The 25467-nt window shown below is 44.6% G+C and overlaps 1 protein-coding gene across 1 annotated transcript in view; it reads right to left on the reverse strand.

Annotated features, from left to right (window-relative positions):
* LOC109778652 (transcription and mRNA export factor ENY2) overlaps positions 1-25467 on the reverse strand; it is a 259142-nt gene that overhangs the window by 114779 nt on the left and 118896 nt on the right. The gene's annotated exons all lie outside the window — the stretch shown is intronic.

The raw sequence follows: 25467 nt of genomic DNA on the forward strand, positions 1-25467 counted from the left end.
CAGAAGATTCCGAAGATACTCTCCGAGGTTTTCCCGAGACCCTTGTGCCCACCGACTTTACAATCCCCTACCACCAATATACCCTTATGGATAACTACCTACAATTGTCGTTCATACCTTCATTCTCAGTTGCTCTTGTTATTACAAGATGCCCTAAATTGCTCTCCGTTGTTCCGAAAGTCCTTTAAGCTTACTGTCTTGCAGTTCTTTACCACATGAATACCCCTATTGAAGATTCCTCGCACTTATTGAGTATCCGTTCATCCCCAGTTGTTCGTATGCTTCAGAAGATACTCTGAAATACTATCCGACCTTCTGAGCATCCTCTTCGAACTATTGCTCTGCAAATACTTGTATGCTTACATTATGGATGCTCCCATATCACTAGCAATATTCATTAGTATCTTTTGACACTATCATTTTGATCCTATTGATTCAAGATGTGTGCGAATGCACACAATCATCAATCGACCCTTCTAAATTATCTTTCCGGCTCAGACGTCATTTTGAACATGAGCTGGTTCTGGACCAAACTATTTGTCGTCGATTGTGCATCGGGTCTATTCAGTTTATCCATCATTGATCAGAGCGTCTGCTTCTGATCCTTCGTTTTGGAAATCATAATTCCTTTGTTATCTAAGCATCGAATTATTCACATGTTCTATAATCTGACGCCCTTGCATTATTTCTTCCTTTGATTGAGTACTGATACTCACATCAGCTTCGTTGTGGATCGCCCGATCCATTGTTGGATTTGATCCGACATCGTCCTTCATATTCAATAACCTTGTGAGCCTTTCCACGGGTATATAATGCCTTTGGTAAATTGTATCTTCTGCTTTGTCAACCATGCTCTACTTTTAAGCTTGTGTTATTTACTTCTGAAGTTCGTGGTATATGTTCTAAGAAGCCCCGATGGCTTGAACCTATTCCTTCCTTAATATGTGTGAACTCGAAAGTTTTCACGAGTCATACTCTTCTGGTATTTTGCCATATAAAATTTCAACACTACAACTTCATCGAACGCGAGAAGTAAATGAAAGGATATGCATTGGAGAAGTGGGAGTCGACCTTGAACTTTTTGTTCATGCCCATGGACACGATGTAGATCTTCTCATTGAAGCTTCTTTTAAAATTAGTTATTCCCTTGGTATAAGTTCATCTTATATCTGGGATCTAGCCTTTTGCAATCGTGGTTCCGACCACGTTCTCCTTTAAATACCATTTCTCGTGCAAGTTTAAGCACTTGTCTTCTGTAGAGTAATACCCCAGTCCAACCTCTACTTTGATTTGTCGTCGAGTATTACCCCCCTGGTATCTCAAGATTATCACGGAACTGCATAACTTCTTATGAGTTCTTCATCAAGTGCTACATTCTCATTGGTTCCAATTTTTCATGGGCTCTGAGTATTAAACACTCAAAGACAACGATAACTGACTCGAGTCCGCATCGCGATTAAGCAACTCTTGGTAACCTTTATTATTTACGAGTTTGAACTCAATCATGTCATTCCTAGCCTGCTCGGCTATGTCATTATCGTGCCGATTTTAACTGTGCTACCTGGTCCTTCCCAGCGCACAAATTTCGACAGTGAGCTAATCTTGCGTCGATCTTCCTCGTCATATCACTTCTCCTTGAACAGCAAACTTGATTTCGAGTTTATGTCCTACCCGTGGTTCCAATAACCTTTCGCTTTCATCATTCCTTTGACTTGATGTCATCGTCGATCAATTACATCTTCTTGAAAACCTTCGACAAATTTGTCGTGATCATTGTCAACAATTTGACTTCTTCCAAGTTGTGTGTCGAAATTTAGGATGAGAAATACCATCCTTGCCCCTCGATGAATTGTGTTATCATCGACAACATTCTTGCCTCCCCCCAACACTAACTTGTTCATATTTTGTGTAGTATCTTGATTTCCTTGCTATCTAGCTTATGATATGTTCTACCTTGGAGTATTACCATCTTTTATGTCAAGAATGTTGTGAGAGTTTCACCACCTCTTAGGAAATTCTTGATGCAGTAATACTTCTGGCCATCTCCGTTCATATCTTGGTCCCGTGTTGTTTCTAACCGGATTACCAACCATTGAACTATGAGGTGTGAATTCGAAACTTCTAGTAACCCTATTGCGTTGAAGTTAATGGTCGACATTTCATTCTTAGACCATTGGTTATCGAATCACCATTCTAACATCGTTCATGCTACATAAGCCCATATTTCGGGTGCACCTTTCAACTGATGTTTAATTGGGTATGTTTTCCTCGAGCATATCTCATTATATCATTTGATCTGACAAATGTTATCTCCTTGTTCACATAATTGTGGAAATCCATCCTCTGAAATTCTCGATGAATTGTTGCTGAGTCCATCAACCACCTCCTCATCCTTTCCTTGGTTTAATGATGAACTCATGATTCAGAACTTGCTTCCATAGTTCATTTCCCGAAAATCTTGCAACGCCATCTCGTCAAATTGTGTTGCACCCCTTCCTTCTCAGGCATCTAGAGTCTGAGGTATCCTGACATCAATAAGATCTAAATCTTGGTCAGATATGATGGTTGGAACATACGTCCAAGAGTTGTAACGTGGCCTTTATATGGTCCGGTAAGGTGATGTCCTGCCTAGCAAACTTGGCCGAAGAACCTATTGTTATAATTTCCTTTTTAGCAAGGCTATCCGTTCTTCCATGAGGAAATTGTAAAACTTATTCTACAAGTTGTTCCTGATGGATCCTTCGTGTATCCGAAGTCTAACCTTTGCTTGAAGACCATGTCAATGCTATCTCGAAGCATGTATGTGGTACTCCTATCATCAATAGAACATTTGAAGCACAATGCTAAATTTCCTTATCAATTATTCAAACACCGTTGTTTGAGTAATGTCATGGAATTTCTCTCCTCTTACCTAAAAGGTTTTCTATGTTATATCCTGTCATGGATATCATGCCCTACTTGTCCTTGGGAAGGATATACCCTTGAAATATGTGTTTAAACACATTTTCCTTTCCATTGTTCTGTTTAATCTGATAATCATATTTTCCTTTCCATTGGTTGGTTTAATGTTTCTTGTGATCTATATGATCTAAGCAGTAATATTCTCCTGCTTATGTAAACACCTCGGTGTACAATTCTGTCAGCAAGACCCTGTTACTATGTTGATAACATTCCGGTAGCCACCGATGGATGAGAACTTTGCCTATTGGTCCGCCTCGTTCAACGAGCAGGAAAATGGTTCTTTTCGTCCCTCGCCGTTGGTACCAATGTTGTTGCCAACATAACTGGCAGGCTATCCTCTGACATGACTTACTATCATGACCGTGCAAGATGTCAGCCCCCTTTCTACTTTTAACCCACATGGTGGGCCCATAACCCACAGTTCCACAAGATCGAAACCTGACTCTCCTGTAGACTTTATTGTCAAAGTTATTCCTCGCGCTTGACTTCGTATGTGATTCACGGGCCACCTGCGGACCTGCCTAGTAATCTATTCTGGTATCAGACGCAATGCTAATTCCCATTTCTCTAGACCCCTTTCACACTTCGTTTCAGGCAACAAACGATTGCCTATGCGCTTGAAACTTCCATTTTGCACCTTCTTATTTTGCTCTCGATAATTTCTGAAGTTTCAGTTCGAGAGATACTTATGCTTCTTCCCCTGAGTTAACCGTCTGATGCTCGATCTTGTTAGAATCCTTCCTTATAGAGTTTTCCTTTATGCCCTTTCATAAGTTCGGTGAAGATCCTGAAGAATGGATGCCTACTTCATCATGATGACCGAAGCAGAGAAATGAAGACATCACCGTAGTGGATCGACCTCTTCGAGAAGAGTAACCAAGACCAAGAAGACTCGTTAGAATTTCGTAACCAAGCAGAGAAATGAAGAATGGATCCCCTCGACCCCGCCGCACGGATCGACCGCATCGCCGCCGCCCGAAGACCTCGCCAGACCTCCCCGCCGGTCTGCCTCCCCTGCGTACGACGTCTTCGACGTCCTCCTCGACCCCCGCTGCCCGAACCCCTACCGCCCCAGTGAGCCTCCGCCTCGCTCCTCCCCTTCCCTCTGCTCGCTCGTCATCGAACGCGCCCGCGCTCAGGGCCGCACTCGCCCCGCACGGCGCAGCATCGTGCGCGAGCACTCGCCCGCCTCCCCTGCGCCGGCCGCACTCACCGCGACCCAGGGCCGCCCCTCCCGCGCGCCCCGGCTTCTCGCCTCCTACCACCACGCCCTGGCCGCGCCCGCGAGTCTGCGCGACCGCTGTGCCCCGGGCCCACTCCACCACCCCCCTGCGCTCCGGCCGGCCTCGTCTGGCCACGCCGCGTCACCCCGCTCTGGCCATGGCCGGCGGCGCTGAGCCACGCGCCGGCGCTCTTCGCCTCCTGGCCACGGTGCCCTGTCAGGCGGGCTGGCGCCCGACGCCCGGCTCCGCCCAGCACCCGCGCGCCCGCTGACCCGCCCCCGTTTGGCCCTCTAGGCCACTGCCAAACGGAGCCCACTGCCCAGATAAAAAAAGAGGAAACAGAAAAAGAACATATTAAAATAAATAAATAAATAAATAACTAAATAAACTTAACCTAATTAACCTGTTAATTAAACTAATTAACTTGGTTAGTTAGTTAGCTGTGAATGACATGTGGGACCAGTGGTCTGTTGACTAGTCAAAGTCCACGGTTGACCGATGACATCATGCTGACGTCATAAAACGATTTTCGAATTAAATTAATTCTGTTAATTCTAAAAATGATTTTAAACTTTGAAAATTAATATAACATAAACCGTACCTCGGATGAAAATACTTTGTACATGAAAGTTGCTCAGAACGACGAGACGAATCAGGATACGTAGCCTGTTCGTCTGCCACACATCCCTAGCATAGCAAACACGCAACTTTCCCCCTCCAGTTCATCTGTCCGAAAACGCGAAACACCGGGGATATTTTCCCGGATGTTTCCCCCCTTCACTGGTATCACCTCATACCGCGTTAGAACACGTCTAGCTCTGCCTGTTGTCCTGTTATGCACTTGCTTGCTATGTATTTACTGTTTCTTGCCCCTCTTCTCTTCGGTAGACCCCGACGATGTTGATGCCCCTGTGGTCGACTACGTCACCGACGACCCCTCCTTCTTGTCTGAGCAACCAGGCAAGCCCCCCCCCCTTGATCACCAGATATCGCCTATTCTTCTCTATACTGCTTGCATTAGAAGAGTGTAGCATGTTACTGCTTTCGGTTAATCCTATTCTGCTGCATAGCCTATCATTGTTGCTACAGTTGTTACCCTTACCTGCTATCCTACTACTTAGTATAGGATGCTAGTGTTCCATCAGTGGCCCTACACTCTTGTCCGTCTGCCATGCTATACTACTGGGCCATGATCACTTCGGGAGGTGATCACGGGTATATAATATATACTTTATATACATGACACATGTGGTGACTAAAGTCGGGTCAGCTCGTTGAGTACCCGCAAGTGATTCTGATGAGGGGGCTGAAAGGACAGGTGGCTCCATCCCGGTAGAGGTGGGCCTGGGTTCCTGACGGCTCCCGACTGTTACTTTGTGGCGGAGCGACAGGGCAGGTTGAGACCACCTAGGAGAGAGGTGGGCCTGGCCCTGGTCGGCGTCCGCGGATACTTAAAAATAACACGCTTAACGAGATCTTGGTATTTGATCTGAGTCTGGCCACTGGCCTATACGCACTAACCAACTACGCGGGAACAGTTATGGGCACTCGACGTCGTGGTATCAGTCGAAGCCTTCGTGACGTCAGCGACGGAGCGGCGCGCGCCGGATTGGACTGGAACGCCTGCTAGGCTAGGTCTGCTTCCGGCCGCGTTCGCAACGTGTAGGTGTGCAATGGGCGATGGGCCCAGACCCCTGCGCGCATAGGATTTAGACCGGCGTGCTGACCTCTCGGTTGAGCCTAGGTGGGGCCGCGACGTGTTGATCTTACGAGGCCGGGCATGACCCAGAAAAGTGTGTCCGGCCAAATGGGATCGAGCGTGTTGGGTTATGTGGTGCACCCCTGCAGGGAAGTTTATCTATTCGAATAGCCGTGTCCCTCGGTAAAAGGACAATCCGGAGTTGTACCTTGACCTTATGACAACTAGAACCGGATACTTAATAAAACACACCCTTTCAAGTGCCAGATATAACCCGGTGATAGGTTTATGCTATGCGATGCTACTTGGTGAATTTACCATCTACTCTCTTCTACATGCTACAAGATGGAGGAGGCCAGAAGCGTAGTCTTTGACAGGATTAGCTATCCCCCTCTTATTCTGGCATTCTGCAGTTCAGTCCACCGATATGGCCCTTTACACATATACCCATGCATATGTAGTGTAGCTACTTGCTTGCGAGTACTTTGGATGAGTACTCACGGTTGCTTTTCTCCCTCTTTTCCCCCTTTCCCTTCTACCTGGTTGTCGCAACCAGATGCTGGAGCCCAGGAGTCAGACGCCACCATCGACGACGACTCCTACTACACCGGAGGTGCCTACTACTACGTGCAGGCCGCTGACGACGACCAGGAGTAGTTAGGAGGATCCCGGGCAGGAGGCATGCGCCTCTTTCGATCTGTATCCCAGTTTATGCTAGCCATCTTATGGCAACTTGTTTAACTTATGTCTGTACTCAGATATTGTTGCTTCCGCTGACTCGTCTATGATCGAGCACTTGTATTCGAGCCCTCGAGGCCCCTGGCTTGTATTATGATGCTTGTATGACTTATTTTTATTTTTAGAGTTGTGTTGTGATATCTTCCCGTGAGTCCCTGATATTGATCGTACACGCTGCGTGTATGATTAGTGTACGGTCAAATCGGGGGCGTCACAGTTAGAAAATCTAGCCGCACAAATGCATGGGTCACACTTCTAGTTGGATACATATAACAAATGAACATCATATTCATATCGATAGACAAAGGTAGTATACCGGATGCAATCCCTAACAGAAGGAATAAGACATACCGTGGGGTCAAGGAAATGCAGGTGCGTTGTTCATCATGTTGTCGTGATGGTAGTCAACGTCAGGAAAAAAAGTTGTCGCTGTGTTCTGCCAAAGAATGGTACTCAACAGAAAGAAGAAGAACGGGTTGTACAAGACAAAGAAAAACACCGAGGCAAGGCACGCCTTCCCTTATAATTTTACACCGGTTTTGATTCCATTTCCGGCCATCCAGCCCTATGGATTTTTTTTTTCCTTTGGCACCGCACTAATGGTTATCACCAATTAGAGTGGGCATTAATATTTACACCGGATCTTTCTTTAACATAGCACAAACGTAGACGCTCATACATACGCACATACACTCATCCTAATGAACGAACACACACACACCATACCCTATGAGCACCTCCGAGAGACTGAGCCGGCACATCATCTTAAGAGTGACGAAGTCTAATAAACGAACAGACGCCTTCGTAGTCCATGAGAATGTCTCCTTCTACTAAACGCACATCGCCAGAAGGCCTGGAATAAATCCTGGAAAATGCGACCATCAATGTCAAGTCCAGAACTTGAACTCTGGGTTGAGGATACCACTGTCCTTCTAATCATCCAACCATAGAATGGTTTGCTATTTACACCGAATGTTGACCAACATCGCCCATGGCCCTAAAGAACATGAATTTTTTAAATAAAAGCTAGCGGAATAAATTATCATTTTATTGATTTCATTTTTGCATATGCACCGCCTGTGCCACGGCGCTGTGCGTCGCCGCAATATGTCCCGCAACACATCATCGCCTCTGCCTAGCTCTACATCATCCCCTTCGAAAAGCAAACAAAAAAACCACCAATTTCATCCTAGGCACAAGCATTTTATCACAAGCTAGTTTCCAACTAGAGAACGCTATCACGAACAATGGTCACATAAGTTCAGAGGGCAGATGGGGGAGAATTCTGCATCCAACAGCACCATGCAACCAGCGATATGGAATCAACTCCGGAAGCTGCAGGTACCTAGGACGATTCAAATATTCTGCTGGCGTGCTCTGCGTGGCATAATACCTCTGAAATCGATACTAGCAAACAAACACATTCCGGTCAGCGGTGAATGTCCAGTATGTCAGAAAGGACCGGAAGATGTGCGACACCTTCTCTTCCAGTGCGACTTGGCGAAGAATTTGTGGCAGGGCCTTGGTCTTTTGGATCGTATATATTTTGCAGTGCAGGCAGATCGGTCTGGCTCAGTCATTCTGGAAATGCTTCTGCTTGAAATGGATGCACCATTGCAACTTATGCCAAGTATGAATTGCAAGGAAATCATAGCGGCTGGATGCTGGTACTTGTGGTGGCTGCGGCGACCACACATATCCATCATGCTAGTTTTCCACCTTATTTTAGATGGCCGAGCTCAATTCTGGCGATCGTTGGGAATTATCTTAAATCAAATCAAAGGAAGGAGATAGGTGAACACAAGTGGACAAGACCAGATCCAAAGTTTGTAAAATTAAATGTTGACGCCTCGTATCATGCTGATGATGGATGGGGTGGAACAGCTGTCTTGCGTGATGAGAAGGGAAGATTCATAGCAGCCCAATGCAGATTTATCCACCATGCTGCGGATGTAATGACTATGTAAGCAATGGCCATGAGGGATGGATTAATCTTGGCCAATACAATGGGGTTCAATCGGGTAGAGGTTGAATCTGATTCTCTGAGTGTGGTGAACTATTGTCAAGGCCAAAATCGACGGTGGGACTCAGCAGCGGCAATTTTTACGGAATGCATAGACACGGCTACGTTGATAGGGAAGGTCATCTTTAGGCACTGTTTTCGTGATGCGAACTCTGTCGCTCATGAGCTAGCAAAGTTTAGTTTTTGTAATAAGTGTGAGGATAGTTGGACTAATGAACCTCCTGAGTTTATTGTTAGCCAACTAGTGAACGATGTAATCGTTATTTTTTTTTTAAATACAAAACCCCTTTATTAAGTGGTAATCAAAGTAGCATCATTTACAAGCATAGAGGCAATGGCACTAGGTGCCTCATCAAACCAAGTACCAGGTGGAGAAAATCTAGCAATCCTCGCTAGTTCATGCGCTACAAAATTTCCTTCTCTATGATAGTGCTCGTAATGGACTTGTGATAAATCGCGAGCCATGTGATAACAATCGTCGAAAATAGCAGCAGCCAATCCTGAGAAAGTACCACCATCTTGCATTGCAGCGATCACATCAGAATTATCAGAATTTACGATTAACCTGGAGCATCCGAATGACTGGGCCAGATTCAGACCAAAGCGAAGAGCAGTAGCTTCAGCCATAAGAGCATCCACACAATCCCCTGCAACATTATTCCCTGCGGCCAAGAACTTCCCTGAACTGTCACGTAATACAGCACCCAGAGTGGCTTGGAGTGAATCACTGTCGTAAGCAGCATCCACGTTAAGTTTTACAAAGCCAGTACTAGGGCGAATCCATAGGATCCTTTTCACCTTTGCCGTAGGCTGATATGCAACTGAAATTTTTTCTGTCAGAGCTCGGATAGCAGAAATTATTTGTGCAGGTTGTTGCATTTGCTCGCCATGCACCATCTTTCTTCTTTCCACCATAAATACCAGGTCGCAACAGCTATCAAATGGTCTGATCTACCTTGCCCGAGGACACATGTTTCGTTTGCAGGAAGATGAAGGAGATATTCAAGCACCGCCTCACCCGCATGATCCACTTTACAAGCTCGCTCAATGACATCTTCCAACCCCAAACCCAACCAGACCTGTCTTGCTTTCTGACATTGGAAAAGCATATGTTTAACACTCTCAGGCAACTCGCATGCTGGGCATTTTGTATTTACCTTCATATGTCTATCAGCTAGGATTACACGGCATGGCAGGGTGCCATGAAGAGCTCTCCAAAGAAAAGTTTTTAACCTTGGTTGGGCAACCCAATTTCCACACAACATCCCAAATTGGGTTTATATTCGCCGCACTAGGACGATCTGTAGCAGCCCTTGATCCATATTTATCCTTCCAGACCGCATAGTAAGCCGACCTAACCGAGAAAGCTCCAGTTTGTCAAGTTCCAAGCCACAAAATCTGGCATATCATATGATGGTAGCGGGATAGAGAGTATACGAAACACATCCACAGGCCAAAAAGTCTGCTCAACTAGTTGTATATCCCATTGGCCTGTGGTTGGGTCAATCAAATCAGCCACCTTAGAGAGTAGTTGATTGCCCCTTCTAGTCACCAGCAATCTAGATGGAGACTGTGGTATCCATGCATCAGACCAAATATTAATATTTTGCCCATCTCCAACTCGCCAAACATGTCCCAGCTTGAGTGTACTCACTCCTTCCATAATACTCTGCCATGTATAGGACGCCTTCTTCTTCAAAGTGGCATTAAGCAAGTCGCCATCAGGAAAATATTTTGCACGAAGTATTGTGGCACAAAGAGACTCGAGATTATCTATCAAACGCCAAGCTTGTTTGGCCAATAGAGCAAGATTGAAACAATGTATATCTCTGAAACCCATTCCCCCTTCTTTATTTCTTTGGTACACACATTTCCACCAGGCAAACCAGTGCATTCTCTTTTGGGTAGCATCATCACCCCACCATTATTGCACCATCGCATCCGTAATTCCCTTACAATTTTTTTTAGGGATTTTGAAGACCGACATAGCATATGATGGTATTGCTTGTGCCACCGATTTGAGTAATACCTCCTTTCCACCTGTTGATAAACTTTCTCTTTCCACCCACTAATTCTCTGAATTATCCTGTCAATCAAGTATTGGAAACTATCACTCCTATCTAGCCCAACTGTGGCCGGAAGCCCCAAGTATTTGTCATTTAAAGATTCTGTCATAATATCTAGTATTGTGCATACTTGAACTCTCATCTCAACTGGTGTACTAGGACTGAAAAATACACTTGACTTCTCAACACTCACCTTCTGTCCTGAGGCCGAACAATATAGGTCTAGTACAGATTTCAAACATTCAGCATTTTGATCATTGGCTTTCATTAAGATTAACGAATCATCCACAAACAATAGATTTGTTAATTAATTTAATAAAGCTAGCCATGATGGCCTTTCCTTAAAAAAACTAGAGAACGCTGCTGAAATCGCAAAGAACCAGTACCTGCTCCTGTCGACTCCCGCCGTTGCTCCGAGCAACCGCGTGGGTCGGGTGCGGCTTGACCAGTTGGGCTGTGTCCGGTCCACTCCAAATAAACCAGAGGAAACTGTTTCAAAAGAAAAGGCAGAGGAAAAAACAGAAAGAAAACTAAATTGTTGACATGGCATGCACAGTCAACAATTAACGTTTTCTTCGGTTTGTAATAAGTAGACTGGTTTTAGCCTTGGTTCTGCGTCAGTTCGTCGGTTCGTTTCCTGGTAGCTGTAGTTGATGGTGGTAGGCTTGGTGCCTGGTTCTTGTAATCTGGATGGACTGCTTTTGGTTTCTTTAATGGAGATCGGAAGGGGAGAACCCTTCTTTTATCAAAAAAGAAAAAATGGCATGCACCGTCAGCAGAGAAACAAGAACAAAAATAAATGAGGTAATTTGTGGCACACGTTTAATTAAATTGAGTAAAAATGTGAAAAATGGACAAATGAGGCAAACGCGGTCACAAACGTGAAACTAAGTAGGGGGTAAAAAAATCGAATTTAGTCAAAAAAAAAGAACCTGGATACGAGGTGCTTATGCAAATTGAGATTTGAATTTGGCCCTATTTTTTTCCAAATTTAATAATTTTGCTCTTTTTTGTGGAGGGAAACGAGTACGATAAGGACCCAATGAGCGTCCAACTCGGATTGGTCCCACACCAACACCGAGGTCGGGCACGTACCAGTCGTTGTATACTCGGGCCGGACTGGACCGCAGCACAGCGAAGGCTTTTGGGACCGTACTTTTGTGAAGAAGCAAACACTTTCGTTTGGCCCACGTCTTTCGGGCGGAAACCCTCGTCGCCGGAATGAAAGAAGCCGCCGGCCAATCCCATGCCCCTGTCCCTTGTCCCTCCCGTCAGGACGAAGCGGCTAAGGACCACCTGTTCCTGTTGCGAGAGCGAAGGAGGAGGAGGAGGAGGAGAAGGAGGAGACGATGGAAGAAAACTATCATCTCGGCGGGGAAGAAAACGGCCTCATCATCTTCTGAGACCTTGGGGGCGAAGCGCGCACGCACACCGCGGATTATCACTCCCGTCCGATCCGATTTGCTCTCTCCTCCCAGGAGGGGCTGGTCTGATCTAGACGACAGGCCGGCCGGGCTGATCGCCGAGCGCGTCCTCGCATATGACGCCGCCGACTATCTCCGCTTCCGTGCCGTGTGCCGTGCATGGCGGCAGTGCTGCACAGAACCGCGCTCCCATGGCGGGATCGACCACCGGTTCCATCCTTGGCGGTGGGTCCTACTCCGCGAGCCCCTCGCTGCTCCCAACCGTCGTTGCTTCCTGAACTCCTCCACCGGCAAGTTCATCCAACTGGACCTCCCGGAGCTCCTTGACCATGAGCTGCTGGGTCCTGGGTGTCACCCCTGAGGGCCTCCTCCTCCTGCTTTACGACCACAACCACGTCCGCCTGCTCAACCCGCTCACGCGTCACCTCACAGAGCTACCGCCGCTCACCACGCTTCTTCCCTCTAAGGACCATTCCATGCTTTCCTTTTTCAACACAGGCAACTTCATAGCGACGGGTTCCGGTATTGCTAGTGATGGCTCAACAATGGTGCTCTGCTTTGATATGCTCCACATGCTTGGCATGGCCAAGCTCGGCGACGACCACTGGATCTTGCTGGAATCCAGAATTGGTGGGCTTACAGGACCTTAATGTTTGCAGGGTGCTTCTACCATTTTAACGTCAATGGTGTCATGGTGCTGCAATTCCGTCCAAACCAGCCACCACGACGGGAGGTGGCTGCCAAGCTGAATATGCGTGTCTCCCCATATTCATAAAGTATGCATCTCTTCAACAATTGTGGTGAGCTGATGCTGATGCATGATCGGGTTGTACCATTCACGTCGCGAAATAAATTGGGCTATCTCCATCGGTACGACATGTATCGAGTAAATTTGGATACCGGGACACTGTCCCATCTCAAGAGCTTGGGTGGTGGCCGTGCAGGGCGTGCGATGTTCTGGGGTATGTATTGATCTTTTTCGATGCCTCTAGAGGTATTTCCCTCTGGCTCCATTAGTGCTAACACCATCTACCCGAGCGTTGATTTCGCCGAGAGAAGGTTGTTTAAAGTTGGAGCATATCATCCCGCACATGGACGCATTGAATGACCATGTAGCTTGGTGCTGCGGCCGCATAATCTCATTGACTATCTATTTTTGTCCAAAACGGTAGATGATGAGTAGTTACCACCATTTCCTTTGATAATTTAGCATGCATGCATGGTTATGCAATATGCACTCTTTGTCCCATTTGGTTAGGTAGTATTTGAGTTCATGTGTCTCGCTAGAGGTATGCGTGGATGACTAGTCCACCTTAATTTGCATTTTTAGTTTGCTGCCACAGGTTTGAAAGCATCTAGCTAGTTTAGTGCGTAGAGGAGTTTGGCCAGGAAATTAAAGGCAAGGAATTAGCATGCACATTACCACCGGTGTTATGATGATGTCCAGTTGAACTAGTTTTCTTCTAGTTCTTGCCGAGAAAGTTCACAACTGCCATGTCGGCGAGGACCGTGGAGTAGATGGCCTGCGTGGGCTTCTCCTCCAACACAATCGGGAGGTCAATCATGCTCAAGCCGTAACACCTCGTGTGACGTTGGAAGATGGCCCTGCTGATCTTGTGCATTCTGAGCCTCCCGACGAGCAGGAAGTCCTTGTCGCCAGTGTATAGAATGAACTAGATCTGCGCATGCACGCTCAACAGGATGGAATGACCTTCACGGGAGATGGAAGAGGACTCAATCACCTATAGCAGAGCGCGAATGCGCTGCTTCAGAACGATTAGGGTGATCTTCTAGGGTGTGGTAAAACCCTGCAATGACTTGATCTCCTCTAGCATAGTGTCTCCCAAGCCATCTTCCCCAGGACATCCAGTAGCACTATCTGCGAGGCAGAAAACACACGAGATTTTCATAAGTGGTATGGCTGCAAAAGCTCGATGAACATGTAGCAACCTAAGAGCACAAAATCTGGTCCATAACGGGATGATAAAACATACCTTCTCCGTAGGGTACTCATCCATGTCAGTCTCGAAAGCAGGGGCCTCGTCGTTGTCCATCTCGCCTGTGCCCCCACTACCCTAACACATGACGATGAACTGCAAGTGGACAGATTGGAGTGATGCTAGAGTCAAATAAGACAAGTCACTGGGTTTTTTTTCGAAAAAGGAGTCGCAGGGGATGCAATATGCATCAAAGAAAATCCAAAGTTGAGGAATCATATGGTCAGGTCGTTTTCCTCGCCGCTGAACAAATTCGTTCAAGCCAGCAGAAGGTGACCAAGAAAAGGGCTAGGGGAGGAAAACCCATACCTCCTGAGAACCAGGTGCCTCTTCATTATTGTCACTTTGCATCGCATCCTCGCCCCCTTTCGTGCCACGGACCACGGTGATGCAAACAGAAACAGAGAAGTAGCATTCATGAACTGGCTAGGGTAGCTAGATTTTATTCTCCTAGTGCTTGGATGGATTTACCCCCGGATACAGTGATATCTATGATTGTAAATGATGTCACTACCCTTATAATTGAATAGAGGAGATGATTATGAACAAAGTTATGCCTTATAGGAGAGGGGAAGTCATACATCTATCTATTAGAAGTAGCATGCATCAAAGAATTAAAGAAAAGCCAAAGTACATTGTGGTTGTTTCCCACGCGGGTGAACAAATCCACGTTCAGGCCAAGTTCCCCCTGAGGAGACTGCCCCAGGCGCCGAGAAGAGGAGGGCCCCCAATATTAAATTTAGTTTACCTACAAGTCACATTTTGCCAACTTATTACTGAACCTAAATTGTCTCATTTGTAAATGGTTCAATTTATATTCTAGAAGGTTTTGTAAATATGTTTATCTAATACTCCTAATATACTGGAAACAACTATTAAGATATTAGTTAGAAAATACACTTCTAGAGATCTCTATAATGATATTTGATAGTAATAAAATATATACCAACACATGCAAATACACATATATCTATATGTACTATACAATTTATACAATTTTCCAACTTTTATTTAAACACAAGGTTTGTAAAAACATAAAATTAAAATTTCACATAGTTGATTTTTTTAGTAACAAACATTAAAAATGGTAATAATGACATAATTAATATTACATAACGTTGTTATTTGGTTAGTCAGCTAAATAACACTCTCTCCGTAAAGAAATATAAGAGCGTTTAGATCAGTAGTGATCTAAACACTCTTATTTTTTTACGAAGGGAGTAGAAATTAAAGTCATTAATGTATTAGTATGATAAAATAATTTCGCATAAATATTTGGTATAAAATAGTTATTAAAGGAAAGGACCATAAAATAATTTTGGTATAAAATATTTGGAATTATCACTGGTTTTCTTCTAGGTCTTATTGAGAACTGCCATGTCGATGAGGACCGCAAAGTAGATTGCTTGCACGGGCTTTTCCTCCGTCTCCCTTTTTCATCGCGCAGACGACCTGCACGGGAACCAAAGGGTAATAAGATGGTCGGCAAGAAGGACTAGCACAGGCAAAGTGGCATGCATCACGCAGAGAACAGAGGAAGCTTACAGTGCTCTTGCCGTCCACCACGACAACGACGCGGGCGCGCGGGTGAGTCCCCACAGCGCCCGCTGGGAGCACGGACACCACGGCGCCGAACTTCTTTCCTGCCAGCAGGGCGGCAGTGGCAGCGCTTGCGCCGGACGCGTTGCTGCCGAGATGAAGGAAGTCATTCTCCCGTGCTCCTATACCCAATCAATCAAACGTCTCGATCCTTGTCTCATAGCCGCTGCTGCCTTGCTTTTTGCTAAAGAGAAAACAAGAAAGGAAAAGAAAGGGGAATGATTTCGAAATGCACAAGGATGCGCGCACGAGGAGAGTTGCCTTCCCGTCCAAGAAAACCGCATCCTGTCTGTATGCCATGTGGGACCGCCGTGCCTCCTCCCCCTCTCCGTCCAGCTCCAGCCGTGGTACATGGAAGGAAAAGTTGATTTGCTTTCTGGTAAAGTAGAAACAGAACAGAGCAGATACCTATCCACTGCCTCGCGGTGGACAGCTGTCTGTTCAACCGCCCACAGTCACGGAAGGGAAGGTTCTGGTGGGCTGGCACGCCACAGGCACATCGCAACCCTACCGTGCGGTGTGGTATCTGACTGTAGAAATGTAACATATTGGACATTCTGAAAAAAAATCACTTGGTAGTAACACGCACGTTCAAATTCAAATTATGCAAAAAAGGGTATTTCAATTATTTTTCCAAAAATTTGATTTAACTAGTTAGTGCATCTCCGACACCGACACTCAAACCATCTGCAAGCGTCTGAACTGCACATTCTAGACGTGCTTTGTCATCCAACATGATCCTATATCCGTCAGCTTGACAGTCTGGACGTCATTTTTCCTGTAAATTGGAAGCAACCTGGGGCTGGGGGGCTTAGCAGGAGTCAGGGCCGCTGCCACGTAGGACTCCGACACCCTTGACCAATTCAAATCCCTCTCTCGGTCTCATTCTCTTCCACTCTCCTCCTGCTCCACACTGCTATGCATCTGCACCATCCACGTCCACCGCTGCCGATGTACCTCACCCACCACCCAGGCATTGACGGACGTCCGCAACCCCCACCATGTGCCCGTTTGCCCAATACTACGACACCGTCCACCCAACAATGACGAGGGCACCAATCCGAGAGTGGTTAATGAGAAAAAAGTTAAACATTCTATCTCAGATACGCCCATTAATATTGAAACTAATATTTACCAATTAATCACACCGGAGGAGCACATAAAAGAGACCTTCCTGAACACACCAGAACCCTGAAAAGGAGTAGGTGTGTGGTACGGTAAGTAAACCAACGACAAAAGTGCCATAAAAGTACTTTTTTGTTAGCTTCGAAATATATAAATAATTAAGAAAATAATAAACAATCAGGAAAGTGCACCAGGAAGCGACAAGCCTGGGGGCGCTCCCTACCCCCTTGGGTGCGGGTGCGCCTCCCGAGCTTGTGGCTCCCTCATGGACTTTCCAGACTCCATTTTTCTCCATTTTTCTTCCATATTACTTGTCCTGCACAGGAAAATTTCATTATATATACTCTCAGATGTTTTGACCACTGTATCGCAAGTTTCCCATCAGTTCTTGTTTCGGGTTGTTTTCCTGGCAGATCTGACAGCATGTCATCCCAAGACTCGGATGGAGAAAGTTATGTTTCTCGTTATGTTGCCAATCCAAGGATTTACGGTGATGTTGATCCATATGAGTGGCCCACAGCTAAAGAAGAAGAAGAGCAGGATTAGAAACAGACAGATTGCTCAAGCGAAGAAGAAGAAGATGTCCCCCTACCTCAACCAAGGGACATGCATGTGGAGTTCAAGAAATCAAGCCCCCCGAACACAGTAAAAACTTCTAAGTTCCATTTACTCCTTTCTATCGTATGCGGGGACAAGAGGACAAGTTGCGTCGCAAAATCAAGGAACTTGAGCAGCAAGTCTACAAGCTAAAAGAGGAAAATCGTATTCTCAAGTGGCAGGACAAGCCCACTACATCATCACCAACATCACCGAAGAAGGAGACTTGAGCACACGGATATGGGCACCACCCTTGGCTTTTTCCAACACTACTAGGGAAAACCCTAGAAGTAGTGAGGGGTTTTGCCCACGCTACTGCTAGGGCGCTACAGCTAACGTTTAGTAGTAGTGTTGGTATTGCCCCCGCTACTGCCAATTACTAGCAGCGCGCCCTAATCCGGCGCTACTACTATTCTTCTGTATCCCATTTCTCTTTTGTTTTATACTGTATTTATACACTGCCATACAAGTTTTCATATAGTAGCAATGTAGAGAATGTTATATCATTATGATCATGATGAGTTATTATATCATTGGGTGGAAGAAAAATAGATTAGATTCAAGTGGATGGATCGTCCTACTAATCCAACTTGGTCACTTTGGATCCATCCACTTGAATCTAATCTATTTCTCTTCCACCCAGTGATATAATAACTCATCATCATCATCATAATAACAACTCATCATCATCATCATCATCATAACAAATCATCATCATCATCATCATCATCATCATCATCATAATCATAACAAACAACTCATCATCATCATAGTCATATAACAACTCCTCATCATCATAACAACTCTTCATCATCATCATCATCTATGAGTCATATAACAACCCATCATTCTAACACATTCTAGCACATAACTCATCATCGTCATAATAACAACTTCTCATCATCATCATAGTCATAATCAACACTAGCTAATTGTTCTTACTACCTAGGACCTACTCCTCTCTCTTAGGTAAAATAGCATAAAACAGGTAAACCGTTCCATCTCCAAAATGGAGAATGGAGATCCACCTGTCTCCAACTTGTGGCTTGCGCAAATTCATATTGTCTCCAATTGGTTTCCTGCGCGCATTCATTACTCTGCTCCATTCTTTGATATTGAGCCTTTCATCTTTTAAAGAAGTATAGTATGCACTGTTGTAAGCCGTCGACGGAGTTGGTCGTAAGCTAACCATATGCATAGGTAAACATCAAGTCAGGCACAACCTCCTTCGGGAGCTTTTGTTGAACAACATAATAGTAACATATATAGTTAGCAATGTAGTTCACTTAAGAAGAATGTATGCAACCATAGTTAACAAAATCATACCATGTTTTTTGCAATGAAATTACCATCATGCAACTCATGAACTAGTGGCACATATACACTAAAATTTGTGTTGATATGATAATTGGTCTTAAAAGTCTCAACATCATTTATAAATGAGACAAGAGATCCTTTCTCCTCACAAGTTAGCTCGGAGCCATAAGTGTAGTACGTCTTGTACAACCATTCGAGTCTTTCTTGAAGTTAAGAATAAGTTGTCAATCATAAATAAACAAGATTAGTAGGGATGAACACGAACTATTTTTAAATAAACAATATAATTAAGTTACTTAAGAAATTTGTTTAATAAACTCACATAGAGGTAGAAATGGAAGCATATCCACATCTACCCAAATGTCGATATTATCTTCACTATCATCTTCAGGACGAATATCGAAGGTTATTTGCATATCCTCCTTAAATCCATATAGGCCTTGCATAGAGCTCCCCAATTTGAGAAACCAAAATGTGAGTTATTAATTGCATTGTAGAGATTAACCCGAAAAGCGTAACCATATTTAGTCCTAAGGTGAGCTCTCCCCGTCTCCATATTCCCACTCTCTTGGAAACTGAGCTTCTCCAAGACATACGGTCTTGCATGGCAAGGGATGTACTAGTCGGATTAAAAAAAACCCAGAAATTACACGTTGAAGCAAAGAAGCACAAGTCAGGATTAATTACGAAACAATACTTCTCGTCGTTGCATACCGTACAAACATCGAAGGTCTCTTCCAGCTTGACGGTGAAGAACCTACCATTTTGTAGGTGAGGCATGTTGCACATATCCCGGTCGTCGCAGGAGTAATCGCACTCAGGGATCCTATCATCGTCAGATATTTCCTGTGTTCAAAATTCAAAGGTTATAAATTGACGGCAATTACCAGGAACTCAACACACACATCACTATTCACCACGGGCCGACTTTCGGTCTGTCGAGTGTTTCCATGAAAATTCTCATCTCACATGGTGTATATGGTGGGCACTCCCTCTCTTATTTATTCGACCGTCGGTGATGGTCGCTCCTCCCTTCATTCCCGAGTGCATTAAACTAAAATGTCTAGCACACGGGAACGAAGGAGAAGCGCCCCCCACAACAATAGTCGGGATCCTTCCTCTCTGACACTTGCGACCGTTGGTGATGGTCGCTCCTCCTTTCATTCGGAAGTGCATTACATCAAAATGTCTAGCACATGTGAACGAACAAGAAGCAACCCCCACGACAACAATCGGGATTCTTCCTCTCTGATATTTCGACCATATATGGTGGACAATCCCTCATTGATTTTTCGACCGTCCTATAAAAAAACCAAGAAAAATATAATAAAACAAACTCCCCCTGGAAAGTTGATTGTTTGGAGGGCACCCGTGGATTCGGCTAGCCATGGCTTGTGTTTGTATGGTTGAGGGGGAGTAAACTTTTCATTTCCGCATGGGAACCGTCAATAATGTGTTTAGCATGGAAGATATTGAAATCATTTGTCGCGACGTTGATAGGAAAAGCACACCACTCAAAATGTATTCATCTCTGTTTTAAGCTTTGAGCTCTGGCACATCTACAAATATCCGCTTCCCTCTGTGAAGGGCATTTCTATTTACCTTTATGTTATTTAATTTTATTGTTGAGTCATCACCTTATCATTTAAAGCACCAATTTGGAGACCGCTATTGTCATTCTTAGTTTAACATGCATTGAGTCTAGTTAAGGTTGGATATGAGCATGACTGGATCTATTCTACCATGAATTACAATGTTTAGTCACTGCTTGAACTTTGGAGCAGCTCTGCATTTATGTTTTGGGTTTTCTAAATCTGTGCCCCTGGTTGGTTCGCTGTGCTCAGTTTTGCCCCTGGCAACTAACGATGCTCACTTTTATCCTCCCTACTCCACCGGGTGCTCACAAAAACCCAAACGGAGCACTTCTGTCCAGTCAAAGTCTTTGACCGTTACCTCCTGACTAGTGGGGTCGTTCCGCTCTCTCTCACCATAGTGGGTCACGATAGGGGTCGAGGCAACTTATGACTAGTGGGGCCACGTAATATCCTGACAGGTGGGGTCGCTTCACTATCTCTCACCACTGTTTTGACGCGGTAGAACCCTAACATGTGGGGTCGATACAACTTATGACATGTGGGGCCGCTTACCCATGCAGGTGGGGGTATGACCACTCTCTCTTCATTGTGCTGACGTAGTAAGATCCTGACTTGTGGAGCCGAGACAACTTATGACAGGTGGGGTATATTCTCTCTATCATTTGTCAACGACCGACCGTGCATAGCCTCGAGCACCATCCCCACAGAGTAGCCATAGCCATGGCCGCAGCTTGCCCGCATCCCATGATCTATTTCCTGCGCCTACCAGCGGCCGGCGGCGGTGCATGTTCGCCACGTCACCGGCATTATTTCTCTGCCAACATACCACATACAGAGCTACTGCCCCACCCCCTCCCCACCATTTGGATTTGCTCAGGCGTCGGAAGACAACCGCCGACATTATTTCTTAGTAAGCTCTTGGATCCTGATCCCCCTTATTCAAGAGCTTCTGAACCCTTTCCCTTAATCTCGTCTGAACACCTAATTTCAGGTGCACCGTCGCGTTAAATGTCCGGTCATAGCGGTTACAGCAATGAGGGTGGCAATTCGATCATGTCTTGGCCATGCTCACCTACACTAGATTTGAAGGAGAATCAGGTAGCTAGCGCTCACATCCTATTTGAATAATCCCTTGTTTAATTAGTAGTGTTAATTTACTTTTGGATGGATTATTACAGTTTAACAGACAAGCTAATGATCCTTGGTATATTGCATACCAAGATGAGTCAATCCAGTGGGGTAGAGAGAAGATGGCATTGGAGGAGCTGGTGGCTAATTTGGGTGTTGAATTAGCCAGTAAAAATAGATTGAGTGTTGAGCTGAAGCATACTATTGCGGAAGAAGGAGAATTGCTCGCATCGATAAGTTGAAACGAGAGACTGATCTGGCCATATTTGATAATGTGATAGAGGAGCTGCAAATGGATGGAGAGGAGAAAAAAAGAGTCATACAAAGACTTGAAGTGAAGGCAGAGGAGAAAAACAGATACATGGTGGCACTTACAATAGTTGTCATCTCTTTACTAGCTCTTTACTATGTAGTTAAAGTACATTGAAATAAATTAATTTAGAGATCTCCAGATATGATGGGCTATTGAGCAAGTTTGTACCCCTGGAATGTGGGCAAGATGTGACATCTTGTTAACCCCTTGGAATTTAGTCCAGACGATATGCATCTTTGTTTGTAAAAGTTCCAGGCAAAAGATGCCCTTTCTTTTTAGGGCTCCCTTCTTTTTATTAGGCGTCCACATGATATCCAGTTTCAATACAAATCAAATGCTAGTTGGTGTTTGGTGCCTACAAATTGGAAATTTAAGGAATTCAAAACATCATGGTGTGTGAACTGGTCCACTTCAAATTAGCCTTGCATCCAAATGTTTAGGCATCCCAAATGTTTATTACACCAGCATGTTCAAGACACAACTTGAGAAACATAGCAAATAATGCTAGTACTAACACACATTTCAGCACAAATTTCTCTCCCTCTAATTTCTTCTGCTTAACCCTAAGCTATTCAATAGCAGCAGAATTTTCACCATCTTTCTTCACTAACACCTCAATTTGCATATCCTTCTTCTTCGTCAAATTATCTGTCCAAGCATTCCTATCCAGCAGCTCTTGATTCCAAGCTCTATAGGCCTGTAATTCAATAAGAAGTCGCGGATCATTTTCTCTTTGCATTGCTCTTTTGAGCCGACACACCATGTCATGCAAGTCAATCAAGTGTTGCTTCAAGAATTCGGGCACTTTTGGATCGACCCATTCGAAGAACTTACAATCACCAACCTATGATATTGACATTATTTATAGTCAAGTTACATTTTTCATTTAATGGCCAAAAAACTAGGGAAATGGGAAGAAATGGGAAATCACCCGAACTCTTGTGCAATTGTAAGATCTCCATCCTGGGTTGTCATCGCTCCAAGAAATCCACTTGGAAGCCTTCTCTTTGCATCAGCATGGTTTTTCTGGATAGTAGTCCAGCGGCTTTTGTCTGTACGGTATTGGGGAAGAGGATTCCTCCTCGCCGCTATACCATGCAGTGATGTCGATGCTAGATCTAGACATGTCCTAGCTTTATGCAGACTTACGAAATTAAACAAACAACATGTCAATGGCCATAAAGTAGTTCAATGTGCGGTAGAATTGGTGAAAAACTAGCTCAATGTGCATTAGCATTGGTGATAAACTAGCTCAGTGTGCAGTACCATTGGTGGTAACTAGCTCAATGTGTGGCATTGGTGATAAACTAGCTCAGTGTGCAGTACCATTGCTGATAAACTAGCTCAATGTGTGGCATTGGTGATAAACTAGCTCAATGTGCAGTGACATTGGTGAAAAACTAGCTCAATGTGTGGTATTGCTGATAAACTAGCTCAATGTGCGGCGAGGGGGGAGGGTAAAGTGTGGGTTAACATCTAATTTCTCATGTGTGGCATTGTTGAAAAACTGGCTCAATGTGCATTGGCATTGGTCATAAAACTAGGCATGTACCCTGAATATAATCCCAAAATACTCTACCGTTCTTACCGGCGCCAAACGCTCAGATCCTTGCCGCAATGGCCCGCTCAGATCTATGGAGTTCCTCACCGCGATGCCCCGCCCAGATCAGAAACAAGGTGGCGAGAAGGACGACCTCGATGTGGTGCGACACGTGTCGACGAGGTGTGGAGGGGGGTCGAACTCGCAGTCGAGGTAGTTTTCCAGTGTTGTGCCCCAAACCAAGATTTAGGGTTCGAGTAGATTGGGTTCGGGTTGTGGGGTGGGGTGGGGGATGCGGTGGCGTGAGTGAGATTCAATGGCTTTTCCCTCTTCTGCCGCTGCCAGGTAGGCCACGGTAAACCTGGCCGAATCCAGCCAATCAGGTCACCTCTCACGGATCGACCATGTCTAACCCTAGTGCCTGATTCGAATCGTCCCCGAACAGCGGTCCAACGGGTCGGATGGTGCGGGGTTTTGAGAGGTGTTTTGAGAGCATTTCAGCAATTAGGGTTGAGCATAACTAATTTAAAAAAAATCTAAAAATATGAAACTTGTGCACATCATTGTTTTATATTACTAAGTTGCTAGGAAAAATAAGAAACCACGTCTACAGATGTTTTCATGAAATTCCCTTCACATAAGTGAGCTATCACCAACAAGGGTGAATGGTTTTCAAGGGAAATGAACTAGGGTTTAGGGTTAACCATAGCATAGTTTTTCCAAACGATGCCATATTTCGCATGGACCCTATATTTGCAAACTAGACGTCAAGGTTTTGTTTTTAGTTCATTTAGAGAAGGTCGAAAAGAACTTACAAATGGGCCTGAGTACTCTAGATTTGGAGCTCATTTGGAGTACATATTTCATGACTATGAGTTTTACTTCACAAAAGAGACGTTTTCATTACTTTCTATGCATGCTTAGTAGTAGCACTAAAAAGAAAATCCAAAAAGATTTCCTTGTTCTTCTTTTGCTTGTTTGGGAGCTTTCCCGTGTAAATAGTTTTTTCTCGTTTTTACTTTTTCCTTGTATTTGCCTGTACAAGAAAACCAAAAACTCCAAAAATATTTCAGTGTGTTTCTCTGAATTTCTTTTCTTTTTATCCGAGTCCTACAGAGGAGAAGACCACGATGAAAATGTTGAGTGGCTCTCATATGAATAACTGTTGAACTAATAAGAGCACATTTTACCTTGTCTTCTCCTGTTGAATAAAATGTTTGCAGATTCCAGCTTAGTCCATGGCACTCTTGCACTATTATTATTTTCATATCATTCGGTCGTGCAATTGAAAGGCAATAATGACGATATTCGATGAACTGGCCGTGGCAAGGAGAAACTGGTATGAACTCGACTTGTTCTGTCTGTGTAAATATGTTTAACCTAGTATCCAGGCTTCAGCCTATTATGATTAAACATGTTTACAATGACAATTAGAGATTATAGTTTCTAATGCCATGCATAAGTAGCTAGGAGTGAATAATGATTTATCTTGGATATCAACATAGCGTTAAAATGATTGTGATGTAGTATGATGATATGGTATCCTCCTCTGAATGTTCGAGTGGCTTGACTTGGCACATATTCATGCATGTAGTTGAATCAAAACCAACATAGCCTCTATGATATTTATGTTCATGGTGTTCATATCCTACTCATGCTAGTGTCCAATGTTACTTATGCATAATGTCTGGTTATGATCATTGTTGCTCTCTAGCTGGCCGCTTCTCAATCTAATTGCTAGCCTTCGCCTGTACTAAGTGGGAACTTTGCTTGTACATCAAAAACCTTGACTCCAAAGTTATTCCAGACGAGTCCAGCATACATACCTATATGCGGTATTACCCTGCCGTCCTAAGTAAATTCGCATGTGCCACCTCTAAAAACTTCTAAAAATTATCCTTTTTGTGTGCCTGGATCGTTCATGGAACGACAGGAGGTGGTTGGTATCTTCCATGCAAAGCGGGTTATTCTCAGGTCGAGTGTTTATTCACTAGCCATCGCACGAGAAAATGGGCGGTAATAGGGATTCCCAGTCCCGAACTCAAAAATGCAAATAATTAAACAAACACCCTTGGGACTGATGTTGGTATGGATGGCACCCGTTGTTTCGGACAAACCGTGG

This window comes from Aegilops tauschii, chromosome 3 (assembly GCF_002575655.3).
Source record: "Aegilops tauschii subsp. strangulata cultivar AL8/78 chromosome 3, Aet v6.0, whole genome shotgun sequence".
Classification (NCBI taxonomy): Eukaryota; Viridiplantae; Streptophyta; class Magnoliopsida; order Poales; family Poaceae; genus Aegilops; species Aegilops tauschii.